The sequence below is a fragment of the Ptychodera flava genome, unplaced genomic scaffold (genome assembly GCF_041260155.1).
Source record: "Ptychodera flava strain L36383 unplaced genomic scaffold, AS_Pfla_20210202 Scaffold_68__1_contigs__length_638736_pilon, whole genome shotgun sequence".
In the NCBI taxonomy this organism is placed as follows: Eukaryota; Metazoa; Hemichordata; class Enteropneusta; family Ptychoderidae; genus Ptychodera; species Ptychodera flava.
The window spans coordinates 438,722-460,306 of NW_027248390.1; the positions used below are offsets into that span (position 1 = coordinate 438,722).

Genomic DNA, 21,585 nt, shown 5'->3' on the forward strand with positions numbered 1-21,585 from the left:
ATCATAGAAGAGGTATCTGTTGTAATTGTTTATGTAAAATGGTTAAATAGGAAATCAAATGCAACAAAATACAGAAAGAAGTCCTCAAAAACTGCCTCAAAATACAAGCAATATACTTCATGTGAAAAAAATACACTCATTATTGTTCTCTTCTTGGAGATGCAATATTGAAATCTTGACCAAGTGTCTGAGCAGTGATTTATCATGAGTCACTTTACTTAGAGATAATGTTTTAGTTACTGTACTCGTCCGAGTATAAGTACAAGCCCCTGCTATTGTATAAGGCCCCACTGATTTCATAGGATTTGAAAACAGTGCAAAACATTTTTTTCTCCATAAACTACTAAATTAAATCTGATAGCTTTGACATTTAGTATACAGCTTCATAGGGTCTATTAGACCTCATGGACGCAGCCCGGCAGGGACTTCTTGATTGGGTCCAGTCCGTCCGTCCGTCTGTCAACAGCTGTTTCTGTGTCACCCCTGAGCCCATTTTTTTCAAACTTTGTGCAAGAATAAAGTACTGTGGCACTACTATGACAGAACCCCATGAGCTCGCACAGCATTTTGAGGGATACTGAAGTTATTTTAACGAGTGATGCGGCATATCCTGCGGCAGTACTTTTCACGAGCGAAGCGAGTGAAAAGTACAGCAGGATATGCCGCATCACGAGTTAAAATAACTTCAGTATCCCTCAAAATGCTGTGCGAGCTCATGGGGTTCTGTTATTATTACATATGTTCCTCTTATTTAGCAAAATGCATCGCGAAGTGCACTAATATTACATAAGAAAATCCCAGTGATTCGCCGCCATTACGTTTCTGTATGAGGTCTCTGATTGGCTTGGCTAACACACGTCTATTCATATGTAAATTTGTGAGGTCATCATCTTTGCTCGAGCTCATTCACTCGCCCACTGAAAACAAAACGCTGAAGCCAGTACACGTAGATCACAAATCCTAACTTTAATTTCACAAAAAAAAACGGAGAAAACTTGTCATTATATTACCTTTGTTAAAGTTAAACAAACAGAGAACACAACATATCATACTTTGCTTTCAATAGAAGTGGCAAAATTTTGAAATTCGGGGATCGTTTCAGTCCGAATCGTCAGAATAAATCACACACGGTCTACAGCGTTTACTACTCGGAGAGATACAGGAGCCGGTCGACTTGGGACTTCCATCCATCCCAGCAACGTTAAAGTGGAAATTGAAAGTTCCCCCATATATCTGGGTATTGGCAAACATACCATGCAGTTGAGGAACGTGATTCAGCGTATTCAGGTTGTTGCTTGTCATTACGGAAGGGGTTGACTGCTCTGGAACGACGGCGGTTGTTGACGGTAACATCGCAGGAGTATGAGAATCGCGATCGACGGCGGCTGCAGTACTGCTGCTACTCGGTCGCGGGTCGTAGCTTTCCTGCACACCGGTTAGAATATTGCTCATCTGATGTTGTTGGCATTGGTTAGGTACAGCATACCTATTTAGACTTGACACGTTTTTATGTCCGCTAAGTTGTGCCGCGGTGTTTGGAGGAACGCCGGCATCGAGGAGTCGCTGAACACAAGCTTTCCGAGCGCTGTGATTACTGAGCTTACCGGTGAGTCCGGCCGCTTTCGACATCGTCTTCATGAGCGTGTTTAGCTTGTTGATTCCCATACGCTGGTTACGGAACCATATACCTTTGTTGATGGTACATGGAACGTACTCAATGCCTAGATAGAATGGCGAAGTGGCAGATTTCATTTTTTCGGGTCTTCGCGAAGCGTAGGTCTTGTACGCGATAACGGGACATGTATCTGGAGAAGCCGGGGTAGCGTACGCTTTTGGGGCAAAACTTCGCGTATTGCCTGGTTCCCCTCGGCGAGTCTTGGTGAGCCTTTCGTTGTAGATGACATATTCCCCGTTTTCATCATGCCCCAGGGAAACGTCACCCCATTCCATCTGATGGTGTTCATTACTGGCGCGAAGACCGAATAGTTTTGTGTTATTCAGCCAGAGGGTGTTAAGTAACGACGATGCAGAGTGGACTCCGAGCTGACCGGCTTTCAGCAAAGTGTTCTCGTGTTCAGATGTTATCGCCTCGGACTTGTTTGGCAAGTTCCCCTTTCCTGCTGCCTTGAGCTGTTTGCGTTTCGCTGCCAAAGCACGACGACTTGATGCGAACGCTTCGTCACGGATAATGCTAGCACCGTAGTCACTATCACGCAAGCACCTTTCGATTGATTTTTGGTAGCTGGATATAGAGTCCGGCTCGTAGTCGTCGCCGTTCTTCTTCCTGATGCCGAGAAAAAATTTCGCGAGGAGGGGATCAAGATCGACGGTGGTATTTCCGTTAACGTACGTCTCTCTGTCGTCATTGCTGTTTTCCATTCTTCAAACACGGCGACCTCTCGCTTCATTTTCAAAACAGTATTCTTGTTTTTGTGGTCGCACACAAAAGCAGCTACTTCATCCGCGGAGAAACTTACGAACCTCGGTTTCTCGCTAGCCGAAGTTGAAGTTGAAGGGCGTTCGACTTCTGGCTCCGTCGCTGAGTTGCTGTTTTCGACTTCGAAGGTCTGCATTGTCGTTTTGTTCACACTTTCCTCATCGTCTGGGTAATAAAATTCACTTTCTAAGTGTTCTACGTACATACAATTCACCCAGTCGTAATATTTATCCTCTAGCTGTTCCATGAAGGACAAAGTTTGCAGACGACAATATTTACAAATAGAAAGTAGTTCCCCAAAGATGTTGTTTATTAAATTTGCATATCGATGATATCATTTGCATATGGCCTAATAAAAAATACCAGTTTGTCACGCGCGGTATTAACTTGGCAAATTATGATTTTGTTCACTTTGTAACCAAATATTGCAATGAATTTGGTGTCAGACGTATCCCTTTTCCGTTATATGTGTACAGTGTGGGAATAAAATGTTAGAAATTACGTTTTTCCAAAGAAAGACACAGGGATTACTTTAATTTTTGCTAATTTGCATATCAGCTTGTAAAAATACAGGTTTTATTTTTTCACGTGCAACATGGAATACGGCAATACATATGTAATAAAACTTTTTATGCATATCAATTTATTTTTTCGATACAATAAAATATCCCCCTAACCGATTTCTTTCGATGTTGGTACACAGATAAAGTACTATGACATATATATGCACTTCAATTTATTTCATGGTACAATCCAATATGGCAGAGAGGCGGCCATTTTGTTGTAATTGTTTCAAGTTTTTGAACCATATCTCAACTATCCCTGAACAGATTTCGTTCAAACTTGGCAAAGAGACATTGTGTTGTAATGTGCATGTGCATGTCAATTAATGTTGCAATGCTATCTGTATGGCCGCCGCAGTTTATGGTCCGATGCGATCCGATATGGCAGTTGGGAGGCGATCCAATCTGTCCACCAGGCAGCCATTTTGATTCTTTTGCTACGTAATACAATGTCTACTTTGCTACCTGTAGAACTTTGAAAAAAAAATTGTAGGATCCAACTATCATGTTATTTCAAAAACTTAACAAATTCACCCGTCTCCCCTGTAATGCAGCTACCGAGCATGTAATTCAATCACAGTAATTCAAACACCATAATCCAGCGGGGACTGTGTCATCAGCTATGACTTGTCTTAATATGATGTATTGAAATCGGGATGAAATCAGCAATTTTATATTTTGGGGCAAATTTTGCCACTTTTGCGAAAAAAAATTCTTTCTCGGTCTGAGAGCTTTGATATTGAGCAGTCATTTCCCTACGGATGATCTTAATTTATTATGTTCAAATTATGATGGAAACTTTAATTTCGTCTTTTGCAGCTTTTTTGCAATTTTGGTCAGGTCGACTGGAACCAGGGTATCAAATATTTCCTCTTTCATCAGCACATGTGTCACAAAAAGTTATTCTATACATAACATAAAGGGCCTTTTGAATGGCGGTAAGTTGAAATCTCTCTATGTGTCTGGTGTATGGACAAAATGTAAACATTGGTTGCATGTTACATATTTCAGTCAATGTCATCTATTGTTCATGAAAAATCAAGAAAAATTTGCTGTGTGCCTGTAAATAACATATTTGTCGACAAATAAACTGCCTTGTGGGTTGATTTTATCAGATATTATCACATAAGTAGAAAGAAGACAAGAAAATAATCAAAGTGATGTAACATGTTCACCCTGAGTGCCTGTATATTTAAATATTTTATCATTATATCGAGCTGTTTGTTGTATCTTTATCACGTTCCATTATAGGCCAAGGCGCACTCTGGTGCCAATGCCATCACTCTGTACCAGTCTGCGTATGTCATTTTGCCTGTATGTATGTCCACGTTTTATACATTTGTTAGCTTGTTTTGCTAACTTTATGGCAACGAACAGTGACATAGGCACTTTCTCACAGTAGGATTTTTAACTTTTTTATTTATATCCTTGCAAATTGCAGTCCCTTTGGAGATATTTATTAGGCGTTGAAAAAATAGGGAAAGGATAGTGCGCCAAGGAAAGACGAAGTCACACAAAAAGGCATGCCAACGACAGGGAAGAATGAAAGAGGTATGTATTACAAAGTCTGCCATGATAAGAGTTTAGTCTAAAGTCGTGAGCTTTGAAGGAGAAGGTAACCATAGCACCAATGTTGGTGAATTATAGTACATGATTAAACAGAACCATTACAACAAAAGTAACACAATTTTCCTTAATTGACCTTAATATTTGGTGATATTTGCAAAGCACCCACGAGCCAAAAGCGACATGATTTTCAGGTTTACAAACAAATTTATGCATGTTCACTTTCACTTCAATAGGCATTGATAATATAACACACTTGTTCAGTGCCCACTCTCACTGCAAAATAATACTTCAAACAACAAACATGTACTGGTACATAAATGAGAAATACTCAATCTTATTTATTCACTTTTTGAAGTTTGGTTTATACATTTTACATACAAACTGTACAAAAGTCGGCCCGAAAAGGTGGCCTTACATGCTGTTGAATAGTATCATGTAGTTGTCTATGGCGGGCATCTGACAAACCTCCACATTCAAGTTTCTCAGGAAAGCTTCCTTGTTGTGGGGGCCAAGTTACACCATTTCTTACCAATGTTATCTCTGTTTCAATTTCATCATGGACCTCTCTTACATAGACTTTACCTGGTTTATCTTTATTAAATCTAAAATGGTGATATTTCCGTATGCCTTTCAGTGGTTTGAGATATGCAGATAGATATGTATCCCACTGATACCATTGCCATGTGTGATCAGACTCTGAGTCTTGTTGCAGGACATGACTTTTATTAATATTGGCACTCTTGTTGACAAGAGTAGCTAACTGATCCACGGTATCCACATCACTACGTCTATATAATTGACGGACTTTACCAAAGCATGCATCACATATACATTTTGTGTGCCCAGGTTCCATGAAATGAATTTGAATTTCATCATGCAGACCGGTACTGGTTCTCCATGACATATAGTGCAGAACAGATTTGTTTTTATTTTGACCCCCACAGTTGTTAGCATGAAAGGAACATTGTTTTTCACCCAAACTGTGGATTGTGATGGAATATGCTAATTACATTATTGGGTCCTGCACTTTTTTCCCATCCTGACCATTGCTGAAAAGGTAATTAATTTGTTCTTTACAAACTTCATTACAAACACCAAACAGAAAACTTTCATTGGGCTAAGGAAGTAAAAGGACCAACTTGTCTTGACTGATGGGGAAGTGAAAAATGTTGCGCATAATCAAAACTATAATGAACAGAAAACAAATCTTGTGAACAAGGACTGTGAATACCAAGAATCTTATTTTGTTGTGGTAATGATTCATACTCTTCAAATGACTTCTGAACACAATTCTTATAAAATTCTCTCCTTTTCTGTGCTTTCATGACATGTTCATTACATTGTGATGTAAACAATAATTTTTCATCTTCTGAGGAGGCAAACATAATTTTGTTTCGAAACTCTTCACATTTCACACAAACATCAGTTTTGGGAGAAATGGTTTGAATGTGAGGAACACAGTCTTTCCATACGTTCTTAAAAGTAGTGAGTCCAACATGTGTCAGAGGTGGCTGTGTCTGCTCACATGACTCTACATAAGCTGAGTAGACTCTCTCCTTGGTGATACTGGATGGTAAGTAGACTGGTGGAGTGCCTTCCCTTCCACGTGGTACAGCTGGCATAGGCAAACCAAACTCATTTGAGTACTCCATAATGAACTGCACAACGTGCTGGATGATCTATGGTGACAAATAAAAGTATATATATGAAAACATCTTCAGTTATGATTGGTATTATTCGTCCGTTTATATACCACTGTCTGCTTTTATGGTGCCAGTATTGTATATCTGTCTTCAAAAAATGATCACAAATCAAGAAAAAAATTCAACACAAATCATTTGATTTTTAAACACAAATAAAGAACAGGTTTGTGGATGACCTGGCATCTATCAACCTATTGGTGAAAACACTGCCAGAAATCATGCTTGAGTCAGTTCTTAAGGGGGCGGTACTGTAGTTTTAACCTATGATGAATTTTTCACTATATCTGTATGTTAATTGCAAGTTCTTGTTCTACTCCCCAAGGCATGTCTAAACACCCACTATTTAGCTTGTCAACACATAGTCTGTACTTGTAACATGCATTATTATTGTTTACATTTGAACTCTAGTTTGGACCGGGATTACCCTGTCAACAATGACACTGCAGTTTACACATGCACGATCTTAGGCTGAGTTTAATAACAAGCTAAATACTGTATATCTCAACATGTTTTTGGGAGTCAGTACAACAAGAAACTAGTTGACCTTGAAAAACAAAAGAAGTGAAAAAATCATGAAATGTTAAAGCCCCAGTGCTGCTAACTTTCGATGTTTTTTTTCATTATTTTTATTTTATAAATCAATTGCAACTTCTTATTCTACTCCCCAAAGAATGTTGAAACACCCACTATTTAGCTTGTCAACTTAGCGTCTATATGTGTAAAATGCATTGGTATTGTTTACATTTGAATTCTAGTCCGGACCAGAAGTCAGTTTTCAACAATAACAATGCACTTTACAACCGTAGGGGCTGAGTTGACAAGCTGGATACTGTGTATATCAACATTCTTTGGGGAGAAGAACAAGGAATTATGGTTCACATTCAAAATAAAAATGGTGAAATTATCATCAAAAGTTAGCAGCACTGGGGCTTTAACTTCAAGATACTGACTCTTTTAAATATCAAAATCAAGAAATTTAAAACAAGATGAGATAGAAGTCTGAAAAACAAAGCTTTTTTTCCTGTCAAATCAGGCCCAATGCATGAAATGGGAAATTTGTGGTTTTACTATTTATGACAGATCTGGCATGACAACAACAGATAAACCCAGTTGGGAAAAGGGCTATCACACACGTCGTCATGTCAGAGAAACCGACATATGAAAATTATTCCCAGATATGTCTGCGAGAGATGAGTTTGGAAAATTGAGATCAAAATTGAACTTTGGTTATGTTATTGCAAATTCAAATTACTCTCTACAAAACAATAATGATTTTACTCAGTGTTTTCTGCTAAAGATAGGGGACGTTGGTAATTAATTTCGCAACTCTGGTAACATTTCTGCTGTCCAAATTTGGAAACCTTGATATACCAAAGGAAACCATAGTAAGATGACTGTGAATTCCGGTAACATTTACCTGCTTACTGCCCTTAACTAAAACTCTGAATTTACGAACGGTTTGTGAATTGACCACGATGCACTTAAGATATTTGCTTACCTCAAATGAAAAAGCATTATGAGCCTTCTTTCCTTTCAAACCATGGTCTCTAGGTGCTATACCATTGACCTTGTAATGGGCTTTCAGAGATTTGTAACTCCAAACACCTGAGAGGGAGATAAAATTATATTAGAGAAAGATATCATATTTCATGTCGGGTTATTAGTTATTGTTTAATTTCAAAGTCAACTGAAAACATAAGGTTCAATCTAGTTCTAATTTGAAGGATCAGTGGTCCTAAAAAGAAATTTGAACACTGTGGATGCCTATCATGTATGGTGTCGCTTTGATGACAGACGCTATGCATCGACGTTACTGTTATTGATTGAAATGACGAATTAAAACTGCGTCGACCCATGGAAAACTATCAGTCTGAGAGTAAATTGAAAGTCAGGAAGGTGAGATAGCGGCAATAATTGTTCAGCTCCGGCCCGTGGGCCGGGGTTGAATCGCCAACACAGCAAACAAAGGCCCGTGAGCTACAATTATTGGAGCCAGAACTTAGAATTTGAGACTGAGTTTGTTTTTTTTTTACACGCCATGACGCGGCTGTCTGGGTCAATGACCTTGAACTTCAATTCTTTGGAATCCATGAGAATATACCGGTACTCGTGTACGGAAACTCCGTTTGACGATCTGATTTAAATGATAGAAAGGCAAACATAATTCGATATGTTCTATCAATATCTGATGTCAACAAATCAGTACTTCGATTAAGTCGTCTCGGGGCAGAGGTGTACCAGGCTGTAAAACGTACTAGCTGTTTTTAACACAGACAAGGAGAAACTTGCATGTTTGTAAATACTCACTGATGTCATGAATAAATCGCCATGCCTTCTCACAAATTTCGTATCCGTCAAATTCGTATCTGAATCTCTGACATTCTCGTATTTTCCTCTCCTTGTGTCACCTTTCTTTCCATCTGTTCCATCTTCGCAAGCAGGAGTATGTCTTTTTCCGTCTTTGTGAATTCGGCTAAATTAAGACGATACTGAAAGACCCGATCTGCGTTGAGTTGACTGTAACATCGATTGGAACAGCCGCAACCAACTTGAAATTCTGCAGTAACTTCAGACGCATGATTATTTCCATCAGTCTCACGACTGGATTCGGTAGAAGCAGTAAAATTTGCAACCAAATCCTGCGACGATGTTTGGCACTCATCATCTGAATCGAATTCAGAGTTCTCTGAGCTACTTCGCTGCCGTTGCTGCTTTCGTCGCTTAAAATTTGGCGTTGTTCGTGGTCACTTTCGATGTCATCAAGGAAATCCCGATGTCTATCGGACATTAATTGCCCTAGATCTTCGTCGAATTGAAGGTCAACGGGAACTCTTGAACACATTTTACTGTGAGAAATGCCGATGATTTTAGAGAGGAAAGCAACGTACGACACAGCAGGTTGCGGACTGATGACGGCTGGACAAGAGCTATGGGCGGGAAACTCTTTCATATGCAAATATTTTTGGCGTATTTTTGACGGTGATTGATTACACCCTAAACTTTACGTTTCAAAATGTAGAACGAAAATGCGAGAAACGAGTATCTACAGTTCAGCGCACCTTGGTACTATCTACTTTTGATATTTCTTACTGTAAATGTTTTTAATTCGAAGAGGATTTAAAGGAAAGAAACGAGCCCATGATTTTATCGCCGACAGGTCTGTGGGCGCGCAAACGTAAACTCTCATACAAAGTATCAATTTTTAGAACTGATATTGTGCAACATTGTATCCATTACCATCCGGTAGGTTTTTGCTTGACGCGGCCCATATATAATGATTTGCATATTTCATCACAATTTGAACAAATGTAAGTTGAGTTATCCCCTGAGACCAGTATACCAAATAACAAAGCTGTGTGACCAGAGGTTATGAAGAAAAGATTTTTTACCAAAAACGCCTTTTTGCACTAATTTGCATATTTTCAACAGTATCAGAAAATTAAAAAGTAATTTCTCATAATCATATTTTCATCTACACAACAAATATCAAATCAGTAAGTGATGCGGTTCTCAAGATATTTAAGTGGACGGATGCCTCACATACATACATACATACATACATACATACATACATACATACATACATACATACATACATACATACATACATACATACATACATACTGACATACTGACATACTGACATACTGACATACTGACATACATACTGACATACATACATACATACATACTGACATACATAGATACATACTGACATACTGACGCCGGACGCCGGACGAATACCCATCCCAATAGCTTCTACAGACTAAAGTTTATAGTAGCTAAAAATCAAAATTTTGCATAGTCAAAACAGCTTCAGTATTGTGACCTATTAAGTAAGTATTTACTGTCAGCCAAGGCGACGACTTCGAAATCAATGGTTTAGATTTTAATTTGGTAAACATCAACAGATAAACTCTTAATCCATACTGGCATACATACGCAGTCAGCTTTGTCCTTGTTTTTTTGCGATTCGCCATCGTAACGCACCCTCCACAGTTCAATAAATATATGTATATGTTACAAGGCACTGTAGTCAAAACTGTATGATACAAAAATATTTCCATCTCTTCAATATTCATCCTAATTTGACAGATTAATATTCTAAACTCTAGGCCCTACTGTATTAGTTCTTGTCAAATGTACACCTGTTCACCAAAGCGCATAGTTGATAAAGTGTTTTGCATCGATAGAGTAACAAAGGCGATGAATCAGGTAGTAAAAAAACGTTTTGGATATATTTTTTATATTTAGGCATACACTCGTCAGTTTGATGTGCAACTGTACGCAGATGACCTGTTATTCTATAAGTCCCAAAAACTAGTCAAGACAACTCTGCGACAACTCATGTGACTCCACTGATGTGTTCCTTGGTTGATGATTGGTAGATTACTGTATCAAAATTTAAAGACACCTGACTAAATCCTGTGATTGTTAGGTAATTGATGACGGTGTAGGGGCGAGACGGCAACAGTCCATGCCAGTACCAAGGGAGCATCAGCAGTACGCAGTACATCGCATACTTTCTGAGAATGGACTGCCGGTTTCCATAGCTACCATGTCAAAATCTGACTTTGACCAATGTTCCTGTCCTTTTTCGGACGATAACTTTTAACCTGCATAGCTAATGTTGAGGTTCAGATATCCGAATCTTTCATGTTTAAAAGGCTTTTTGATTTACTGCTGTCAGCAGTGCGGAGCTTAAGCTTATCAAATGATTGTCTGTTGTCCGACAAAAATGCCCTTCCTTGGCAACATCATGTCTGATTGCTTTGAAATTTTATAAGCAGTTCCTTGTGGTGACCTTTGTCAGATTTGTTCAAATAGTGTCGAAATGTTTATGTATTTGTATTGTGGGGCAATTTTTCCCATTTTTGGTCAAAAATTATATTATTCCAGAATTCTTGTTGGATTGCTTTGAAAGTTGATACTCTTGATCATTGGGTTGTCATCTGTCGGATTTGTTGATTTTTTTATTTTGGTGAAATTTTCAAATTTGTATGTTTTGCTCTTTTCATAAAAAGTCATGTTCTCTCATGTAACTGTTCTGATTGATTTGAAACTTGGTAGGCATGTACCTAGAGGCAAGCTCAGTTGAATTGTGGTGAAATTTGCATATTTGTCACTGCATGAAAACCCTATAATAGTTACTGTATTAGCTTGTACTTTAGCTGAACTGTGCGTATACAGAAGAATACAGTCAAGAATACATTGCTTGTATTCAGCAAGCCTGTATTCATGTGGACGCATATGCATTGACGTATATTATTATAAATACAGGCAACTCATTTGTATGAATTTATCTGTATTATTGCGTTTTGATGGAGTGTGTATTTTGGGGCATCTTTCCCATTTTTGGTCAAAAAAAATCATTTTCTCTAAAAATCACTCATCTGATCGCTTTGAAAGTTGGTATGCATGTTCGCAATTGTAAACTTAGTTAAGTACACTCACTCTGTCCTGCCACATCGAACCAAATATAATTCAAGTGTCATTGACGCCATGTTTTGCTCTTCTAGATAAACAAGTCATCGTTGATGACACAGTCCCCACTTGTTAATAAGTACTTTCATTACAAGTCATCGGAGAGAATAGAGTCCTGTTCATTAATTAGGTTTGTGATTAAACATACTACGATACAGATGGGGCTTAATGTCCGAGAATGAGTTCCATGGTGGTGAAAACATAAAACTAGTGTAGGTTGCCATCCTAATCACAAAGGTCATTAAATGAGTCAATTAGTAATCATTGACAGGATGGATGTTGCCAAACATTTTGGCATTCTATCATAACACTGACAGATTATCGCCGGTACCATATTTCATAAAGTTTGATGCGGTGCTTCTTGACGTTCATGCTACAAACAAAAATTCATCATGTAAATGCAAATTAGCAATTAATTTAAACAATATTGCTAAGTGCCATTAAATTGTATTTTCAACACCATGAGATCAACATCTGTACCTAGTGTCATCAAATTTCATGCAGTGTTTGTGGACATATCACTCTAATTAGGGAAGTTCATAATACATATGCAATTACAAATGAATAAACATGACACTGATAAATGTCTTTTTTCATTGCTGTACCAAGTTTCATGAAATGTGATGCAGTATTTCTTGACATATCAGCCTAATTATGAAAATTCAATGATTGATATGATACTACTGCATGTCGTGAAACAAACTGATGTGCATTTGTATCAATGTCCTTGTACCAACTTTGAACGGTATTGGTGAAAATATGTCTGAGTTATGGCTCTGTAAATGAAAAAAACATAACTGAATGGCCACCAGGCAGCCATATTGCATCGGATTGTGAAACCAATTGACATGCATATCTAATACATAATATGACAATACGTCAATGTCCTTGTACCAACTTTGAATAAAATCGGTTGATACATATTCTGAATCATGACTGTGGACACGAAAAAATCGTAACATAATGGCCGGCACGCAGCCATTGTATTTGATTTCACCGTAAAAAAATTGACATGTATATGTATGACATCAATCTCCGTACAGAGATTGTAGCGCCGTGGAAAATTATAACCTAGCTGGGGAGTCTCAGCAGTAGCCACACTAATCTCTGCCACAGGAGACGGATTTCACCAACTTTTTGGTTATTGCGCGTTTTCCATGATATACATTTTTTGTCTTTATTATATATAATACTTGGAGCAAAAAAAATTAGATAAATGAATAATACACTGGTTGTCAATATCGATAGTCGATTCCGTGAATACTTGCAAAACATAGAACTTGCTCTATGTTACATGGATGCAAATCGATGATTCAAAATGTATGCCCCAACGGCTGTCAGCTTTGCAGACGCGATTGCCAAAGTTTTAGCAGATTATTTATTATTTTCTTAGTGTATTAATGAATTATTTTACCAGTGTGCGGAAAGTGCGATCTCTAGCTGGAAGGCTCCTATCCGTTTACTATTTCCGCCATGTTTATTTAGCCAATTGGGCGCGCGCAGGACTGAAAGAAGTCCGAGTTTGGATTATTTAAATTTGCCTGCAGCAGAGATTGGTGGGGGCGTGGTCAACGACTCGGAGACCCTCTTGCTTGGTTCGAATTATCCACGCCGTGCTGCTGCCCCACTGCGCTTCAATCTCTATGTGGAGATTGGTATGACATAAGTCAATGTCCTTGTACCATTTTAAATGAAATCGGTTGAGATGTGCCGGAGTTATGGCTCTGGACATAAAAAAACTGAAACAAAGTGGCCGCCATGCAGCTATATTGAATCGTATCGTGAAACAAATTCATGTGCATATGTATGATATAGATCAATGTCCTTGTACCAACTTACAATAAAATCAGTTGAGATGTGCCTGAGTTATGGCTCTTGACAGGAAAAAATTGTAATAAAATGGCATGCGGTCATATTGGATCATATCATGAAACAAAGTGACGTACATATGTATGACATAGGTCAATGTCCTTGTACGAACTTTGAATAAAATCAGTTTATGCATGTCTGAGTTATGGTTCAGGACATGAAAAAATCGTAACAAAATGGCCGCTACGCAGCCATATTCAATTTTATGGTGAAACTAATTGACATGTATATGTATGACATAGGTCAATTTCCTTGTACCAACTTTGAATAAAATTAGTTGAGAGATGCCTAAGTTATGGCTCAAGACATGAGAAAATTGTAAAAAAATGTCGGCCATGTGGCCGTATTGGATCATACAGTGAAAAAATCGACGTACATAAGTATGACATAGGTCAATGTCCCTGTACCAACTTTGAATAAAATTGGTTGATTCATGTCTGAGTATTGATTCGGTGCACGAAACAATCGTAACAAAATGGCCACCATGCAGCCATTTTGAATTGTATTGTAAAACAACTTCACATGCATATGTATGACAAGGTTGATGTCCTTGTACCAACTTACAGTAAAATCAGTTGAGATATGCTTGAGTTATGGCTCCGTACATGAAAAAATCGTAACAAAATGACCTAATGGTGGCCATATTGGATCGTATCACAAAACAAATAGACGTGCATATGTATGACATAAGGAGTAATCCTTGTACAAACTTTGAATGAAATCGCTTCAGGCATCTCTGATATATCTGCGTGAACGGACGGACGCATGCACACGCAAACGAACATGACCAAACCTATAAGTCCCCTGGACCGTGCCCGTGGGGACTTGGAAACACCTCTTACATTTCCAGCTTCTCCTTCAAATCAGCCAGCCTGATTCCTTTGACATTTGGACTACAGGTCCCCAGGGATGACTTTCATCAGATTTCTGTAAATTGTGATGTAGTATGCAAATAATTTTTTTGAGGCTAATCTTGATATTTTCGGCGAAATTCTTCCTCCTACTCAATGGCTGGTCAAACAGCTTTATTTTTGGTATGTAGGTCCCTGGGATGACTATATCTAGTTTTCTTTTAATTGTGATGAAATATGCAATTTGAGGATTTTACGAGGTTGGAACAAGAAACTGTTGTTTGCTTCATGAGACATGATACTGAAAGAAAAGCTAAAAGTTTCTGAAAGTGTGCTTTTAATCTTAAAACTGATAATTTCTGGCAGTAATTCAATCAAAAACAAACAAACTAGATAATATACAACTCTGAATAATTATTTAGAGAAACTCATGACAACTTTTCCCCACACAGACTTAGACGGGGTGGCTGAGACCAATCTCTATTGAAATTGGTCTCAGCCACCCCGTCTATTAAAATTCATGAGTTTACTTTTCTTGTTTACGTACATACCTATATCAGATGGAAATCTGAGGATTTGCGATTACATCAGGTTGACAACCCCCCACACGAGAGCAATGAATGTAAAAAGTGTGAAAGACGCTCCCACCTAACTATCCAAAATGTTTTTGTGTCGAGTTTGTGTTTGATTCGTTTCAAAAATGTGTTCCTACATTCTTATCCGATTGTTTGTGTTAACAAAAATGTTTGTTTCGCCTCAGATATTTGTAGGGAAGTTTGGATCAGTGTGTACGGTAATGTTTTGTTTGTGTAGGGAAAGCTTATGGCGAGACGCAGCCGGACCTATTGTGTTACAGAGTTGATAGAGTGGCCCTTTGACGCTTGCGTTTCGAAACCCGAGTGTGGTTTCTCATCAGTCGCAGTGTAGATTCTTTCCTTAGTTTGTGTTTGTGAAAAATTATTTTAATGCATTTTAGTGGTCTTGCTCTTCGAGTAGCGAGGCAAGTATATTAATGTTTGGGTCTCGTTGTGAGTCCGTTTGGTGGTTCAGTTTGTTTGTTCTATGTTTCTTTACTTCAGTAAATTTTGTTTTGAATAGTGTGTCTTTTAGAATTTTGCCGAGGTTTGTGAATTTTTAGGCAATAATTACCACTGCGGGGTACGGATTTTATGTTTTCTTGATCAAGATACTTACAAGTATCATGATCGATGTGTTTGTTTCCGTACATTTTGTTTAATAGTTCGTGTACTTTGTTTACTATTTGTTCTGTGTCGTCACTGGCTAGTTGTGTATAATACTTAGTGTTGCGTAATTGCCTTTCGCATTCGTGTACGTAATCTTTTGTGTTGACAAAGACAAAACCCGACCCTTGTCAAAGGTTTTTTACGGTAATTTGTCTACTGTTTGCAAGCTGGTTTATCGAGATTCTTTGGGCACGCGACATGTTTTGTTTCCTTGTTTGAAAGGGTATCTCTAGAAGTGCGAGTTTAGCAGCTTCAGATAGCTTTCAGGTTTTTGTATTTTTTGCTGTTCATGGAGTCCAATTTGACTTATCTTTGAATTGGTGTTGTTGCGATTGTTCGTGTCTCATGATGTCTCCGGTGTTTGGCTTAATTGCTAATGAAACTTTTAATGTTAATTGTTTTCCAAGTCAACTATCCAAGCATTTTAAGAGGGGTTATCAAAAAGGCCAGAACAGCCAATTTTGACCAACCGGGTTCAAGAACCCGGAAAGGTGTTTAAAGTGTGCGATAGATGTGTTTACAACATAAACATTACGAACAGTAGGATTAAGATAGGTATGAATAATCCAACTGCCCAGTTTCTGTGTGGGGAAAAGTTGGAATGTGAAGGATGTACAATTTGGGCTTTCCAGGGTTGACTGGCGTAAAAAAGGCAAGGGAAAAAGCTGAAGACACTTTGATATTTAAGTATGTGTCTTCTGAGGACAGCGAACATGACAGAAATTGCAAGACCGGTGCCTTTATTCAGACACTCTATCCATGGGATAGAGAAAGAAATGAAACTGCGTATGAAAACAAACTTACACCAAAGGATGTGGCACGAGGCTTCCTTGCTTTGAGGTCCTGACGTCAATAAGACCAGAGCCTGAGGATGGTTGGCTATGGGCGGCTATGCACACACACGACAGTTACAGCAGCTCTGCCAACTTGTTACAGGGCAATGCTTACTTTACAAGCATATTTGTTGCATTTTCTTGGATCTGCAAAAAAGTTCAGTGATGTATTTTTAGTTGCAAACAATGACCGCTCAACTTTCGAACTTTGTTGACCAAACAGAGACTTTACGCATTAAAGTCAAGCTGGGGACACTTTCTATATGCTATTACATTAACTGATGAGTCATTAACAGTGATTAAGCTGACTCCCCTAGCTGAAAATATATGAATATGTGGACTGTTCTTGATGGATTACTAGCTTAGTTATAAGACCAATAATTCTGTCTCTGTCTTAACCTCATAAGCAATTTGTTAAAGTGTTGTGCATCCTTTCAAACAAAGTTTACAGATTAAGTACACTAACTGAACACTAAAGTCATTTCTGGTAAAAACTTTACAACACTTTACGTACACGTAATGTGCTTGAATCTTACCCTGAGTTAAAGTTGTAATTGAAATATTTCACGGCAGTTTTTGATGATATGGCAAAACTCACGATCATGTGTATTCCATAACAAAATCAAAAGCAGTGCAACACGGAATTTAGCTAGCTGTGGCACCTCTATCTTCTTGACACATCTTAAACAAAGTACATCATTTTTTGTTTATTTCTGGAAAACAATGAATTTATTATTTATTTGTTATACCGTACTCGTCCTAGTATAAGCCCCCGGTTCGGCAACACTAAACGGCGGTAAAACTAGGGGAGAGGCTTATACTCAAGGAACCCATGTTATCTGCACGATTTTTTTCAACACAATCGATCTTTCTATCGCTTTCAGAATCGACTTTCACGTCCAAAGAAATTGATTACACAATTTATGAATACAGAAGTGACATTTTGGTGAAATTTCAGCGTCGAAAAAACCCACACTTGAAACAAAGACGTCATGTATTCTGCTGATCAACAGTAATGTGAATTGGCATGCATTGCCTACACGGAAAGGCAACTGAATATTCCTGTATCAAACTGTCTACATCTTGTGAAAACAGCAACGTTTGCAGTGAAAATTGTAATATTCACCAGGAAAATGTTTTAACAAATGAAAGGATAATTGTTTCAAACAAAAGAAACTGCATCTTTAGAGGATGAAAACATCGTAGTCGTGAATGAAAATAAACAACGGCGGTGTGAATGAGACTATTCTATATAGGCGACGGGGTAAGCAGGGTCAAAGAATCAAGAAAGTACTGGAAAAACATCATTTTCCTTACGATGCTTCCAAGGGAACTCCATTTTCCCATGTACGTAAAGTGTTTTACTATCTAAAAGTAATTTTACCAAGTTTAATGACCAAATATACTCTCTTAACCTTTCTGTCTTTGAGTTACACTAGGTAGGGGGCTTATACACGGATGTAATGCATTGTCAAAAATCCTCTGAAATCAGTGGGGGCCTTATACACGAGCAGGGGCTTATACTGGGACGAGTGCGGTAACTAAAACCATAATCGCTAAGTAAAGTGACTAAAGTTTAATCAGTGCTCAGACACTTGGGCAAGATTTTAATATTGCATCCCTAATAGAGAGAACAATAATGAGTGTATTTTTTTCACATGAAGTATATTGCTTGTATTTTAAGGGTGTTTTTGAGGATTTCGTTATGTATTTTTTGTTGCATTCGATTCCCAATTTACTATTTTAAATAAACAATTACAACAGATACCTCTTCTGTGATCTTGCTTTGGTAGATATGTGTGTGTTAGATGAGTTGAAGTGTTCAAGTAATTAGTACAATAATGAAATTATTGTAGCTAATGAGTGCATCTGCAGGTATAACCATAATGGATCTTGTAATCTCTGCCTATATTGTAAGTACATATTGTTTCTGTCGAAAATATAAATACACACCAACAATGCTCAAAAATAGTATACAGGGCATTTTACAATAAGAGATTTCACAAAGAACAAGTCATCGTTGATGACACAGTCCCCACTTGTTAATGGGTACTTTAATTACAAGTCCTCGGAGAGGATAGAGTCCTCTTCATTAATTAGGTCTGTGATTAAAAATACTGCGATATAGATGGGGCTTAATGGCTGAGGGAAAAACCAATGTAGGCTGCCAATCTAATTACAAAAGGTCATTAAATGAGTCAATTAGTGACTAATCGACAGGATGTTGCCAAACATTTTTGCATCCTATCATAACACTGATAGATTATCGCTGGTACCATATTTCATAAAGTTTGATGCAGTGCTTCTGGACATTCACTCTAAAAACAAAAATTTCATCATGTAATTGCAAATTAGCAATTAGTTTGAATGATACCGCTAAGTGTCATTGAATTGTATTTACAACACTATGAGATCAACATCTGTACCAAGTTTCATCAAATTTGATGCAGTATTTCTTGACATATCAGCCTAATTACAAAAATTCAATAATTGACATGATACTGCTACATGTCGTGAAACAAATTGATGTGCATATGCATGACGTAGGTCAATGTCTTTGCATCAACTTTGAATGATATTGGTGGAAATGTGTCTGAGTTATGGCTCTGTACATGAGAAAAACGTAACTAAATGGCCACCAGGTAGCCATATTGCATTGGATTGTAAAACCAATTGAAATTTATATCTACTAGATAATATGACAATACACCAATGGCATTGAATCAACTTTGAACAAGTCATCGTTGATGACACAGTCCCCACTTGTTAATGGGTACTTTGATTACATGTCCTCAGAGAGGATAGAGTCCTCTTCATTAATTAGGTCTGTGATAAAAATACTTTGATACAGATAGCGCTCAATGGCCAAGAATGACCTACATACAAGAAAGACCTACATATGTATGACATAGGTTAATGTCCTTGTACCAACTTTGAATAAAATCGTTTGAGATATGCCTGAGTATTATGGCTCTGTACATGAAAAAATCGTAACAAAATGGCCGCACGGCAGCCATATTGGATCGTATCACATAACAAATTGACATGCATATGTATGACAGTAGTCAATCTCCTTGTACCAACTTTGAATAAATTCGCTTGATACATGTCTGAGTATTATGGCTCTGTACATGAAAACATCGTAATAAAATGGCTGCCTAGCGGCCATATTGGATAGTATCACAAACCAAATAGACGTACATATGTATGACATAGGTCAATGTCCTTGTACCAACTTGGAATAAAATCGGTTGAGATATGCCTGAGTTTTGGCTCTATACATGAAAAAATTGTAATAAAATGGCCGCCTGGCGGCCATATTGGATCGTATCACAAAACAAATCGACATGCATATCTATGACATTGGTCAATGTCCTTGTACCAACTTTGAATAAAATTTGTTGAAACATGTCTGAGTTATGGCTCTGTACATGAAAAAATTGTAATAAAATGGCCGCCTGGCGGCCATATTGGATCGTATCACAAAACAAATTGACATGCATATCTATGACATTAGCAATGTCCTTGTACCAACTTTGAATAAAATTGGTTGAAACATGTCTGAGTTATGGCTCTGTACATGAAAAAATCGTAATAAAATGGCCGCCAGGCGGCCATATTGGATCGTATCACAAAACAAATAGACTTGCATATCTATGACATTGGTCAATGTCCTTGTACCAACTTTGAATAAAATCGGTTGAAACATGTCTGAGTTATGGCTCTGTACATGAAAAAATCGTAATAAAATGGCCGCCAGGCGGCCATATTGGATTGTATCACAAAACAAATAGACTTGCATATCTTTGACATTGGTCAATGTCCTTGTACCAACTTTGAATAAAATTGGTTGAAACATGTCTGAGTTATGGCTCTGTACATGAAAAAATTGTAATAAAATGGCCGCCTGGCGGCCATATTGGATCGTATCACAAAACAAATCGACATGCATATCTATGACACTGGTCAATGTCCTTGTACCAACTTTGAATAAAATCGGTTGAAACATGTCTGAGTTATGGCTCTGTACATGAAAATATCGTAATAAAATGGCCGCCTGGCGGCCATATTGGATCGTATCACAAAACAAATCGACGTGCATCTGTATGACATATGAAGTAATCCTTGTACCAAGTTTGAATGAAATCGCTCCTTGCATCTCTGAGATATCTGCGTGAACGGACGGACGCACGCACGCACGGACGCACGCACGGACATGACCAAACCTATAAGTCCCCCCGTACGGTGTCCGTGGGACTAATAAAATCGGTTGATACATGTCTGCATTATGGCTGCAGACATGAACAACTCGTAACATAATGGCCGCCACACAGCCGTTGTTTTTGATCTCACCATAAAAACAATCGAAGTGCATATGTATGACATAAGTCAATGTCCTTGTACCATTTTGGATAAAATCGGTTGAGATGTGCCTGAGCTTATGGCTCTGGATATGAAAAAAAAAAAAGAAAATGACCGCCACGTGGCCATATTGAATCGTATCATGAAACAAAGTCACGTACCGGTACATATGTATGACATAGGTCAATGTCCTTGTATCAACTTTGAATAAAATCAGCTGAGACGTCCCTAAGTTATGGCTCTTGACATGAAAAAATTGTAACAAAATGGCCGTCATGTGACCATATCATATCGTGAAACAAATTGACGTACACGTGCATGACATAAGTCAATGTCCTTGTACCAACTTTGAATAAAATCTGTTGATACATGTCTGAGATGTGGTTCAGGACATGAAAAACTCATAACAAAATGGCAGTCATGCGGCCATATTGATCGTAACAAAATGGCCGTCACGCGACCATATTGAATTGTATCGTGAAACAAATTGACGTGCATATGTATGACAAAGGTTAATGTCCTTGTACCAACTTACAATAAAATCTGTTGATACATGTCTGAGTTATGGTTTGGGAGAGGAAAAATCATAAAAAATGACTGCCACGCGGCCATATTGAATCGTATCGTGAAACAAATTGACGTGCATATGTATGACAAAGGTTGATGTCCT

At 38.0% G+C, this 21,585-nt stretch overlaps 1 long non-coding RNA gene across 1 annotated transcript; it reads right to left on the reverse strand.

Moving 5' to 3' along the window:
- Positions 1–5,728: 5,728 nt before the first annotated feature.
- LOC139128769 (uncharacterized) lies at positions 5,729–8,664 on the reverse strand. Its single transcript, XR_011551403.1, has 3 exons — positions 8,580–8,664; positions 7,771–7,877; positions 5,729–6,248 (listed from the first exon to the last, which is right to left on the reverse strand). It is a non-coding gene; the product is annotated as an uncharacterized lncRNA (long non-coding RNA).
- Between the last annotated feature and the right edge of the window lie 12,921 nt (positions 8,665–21,585).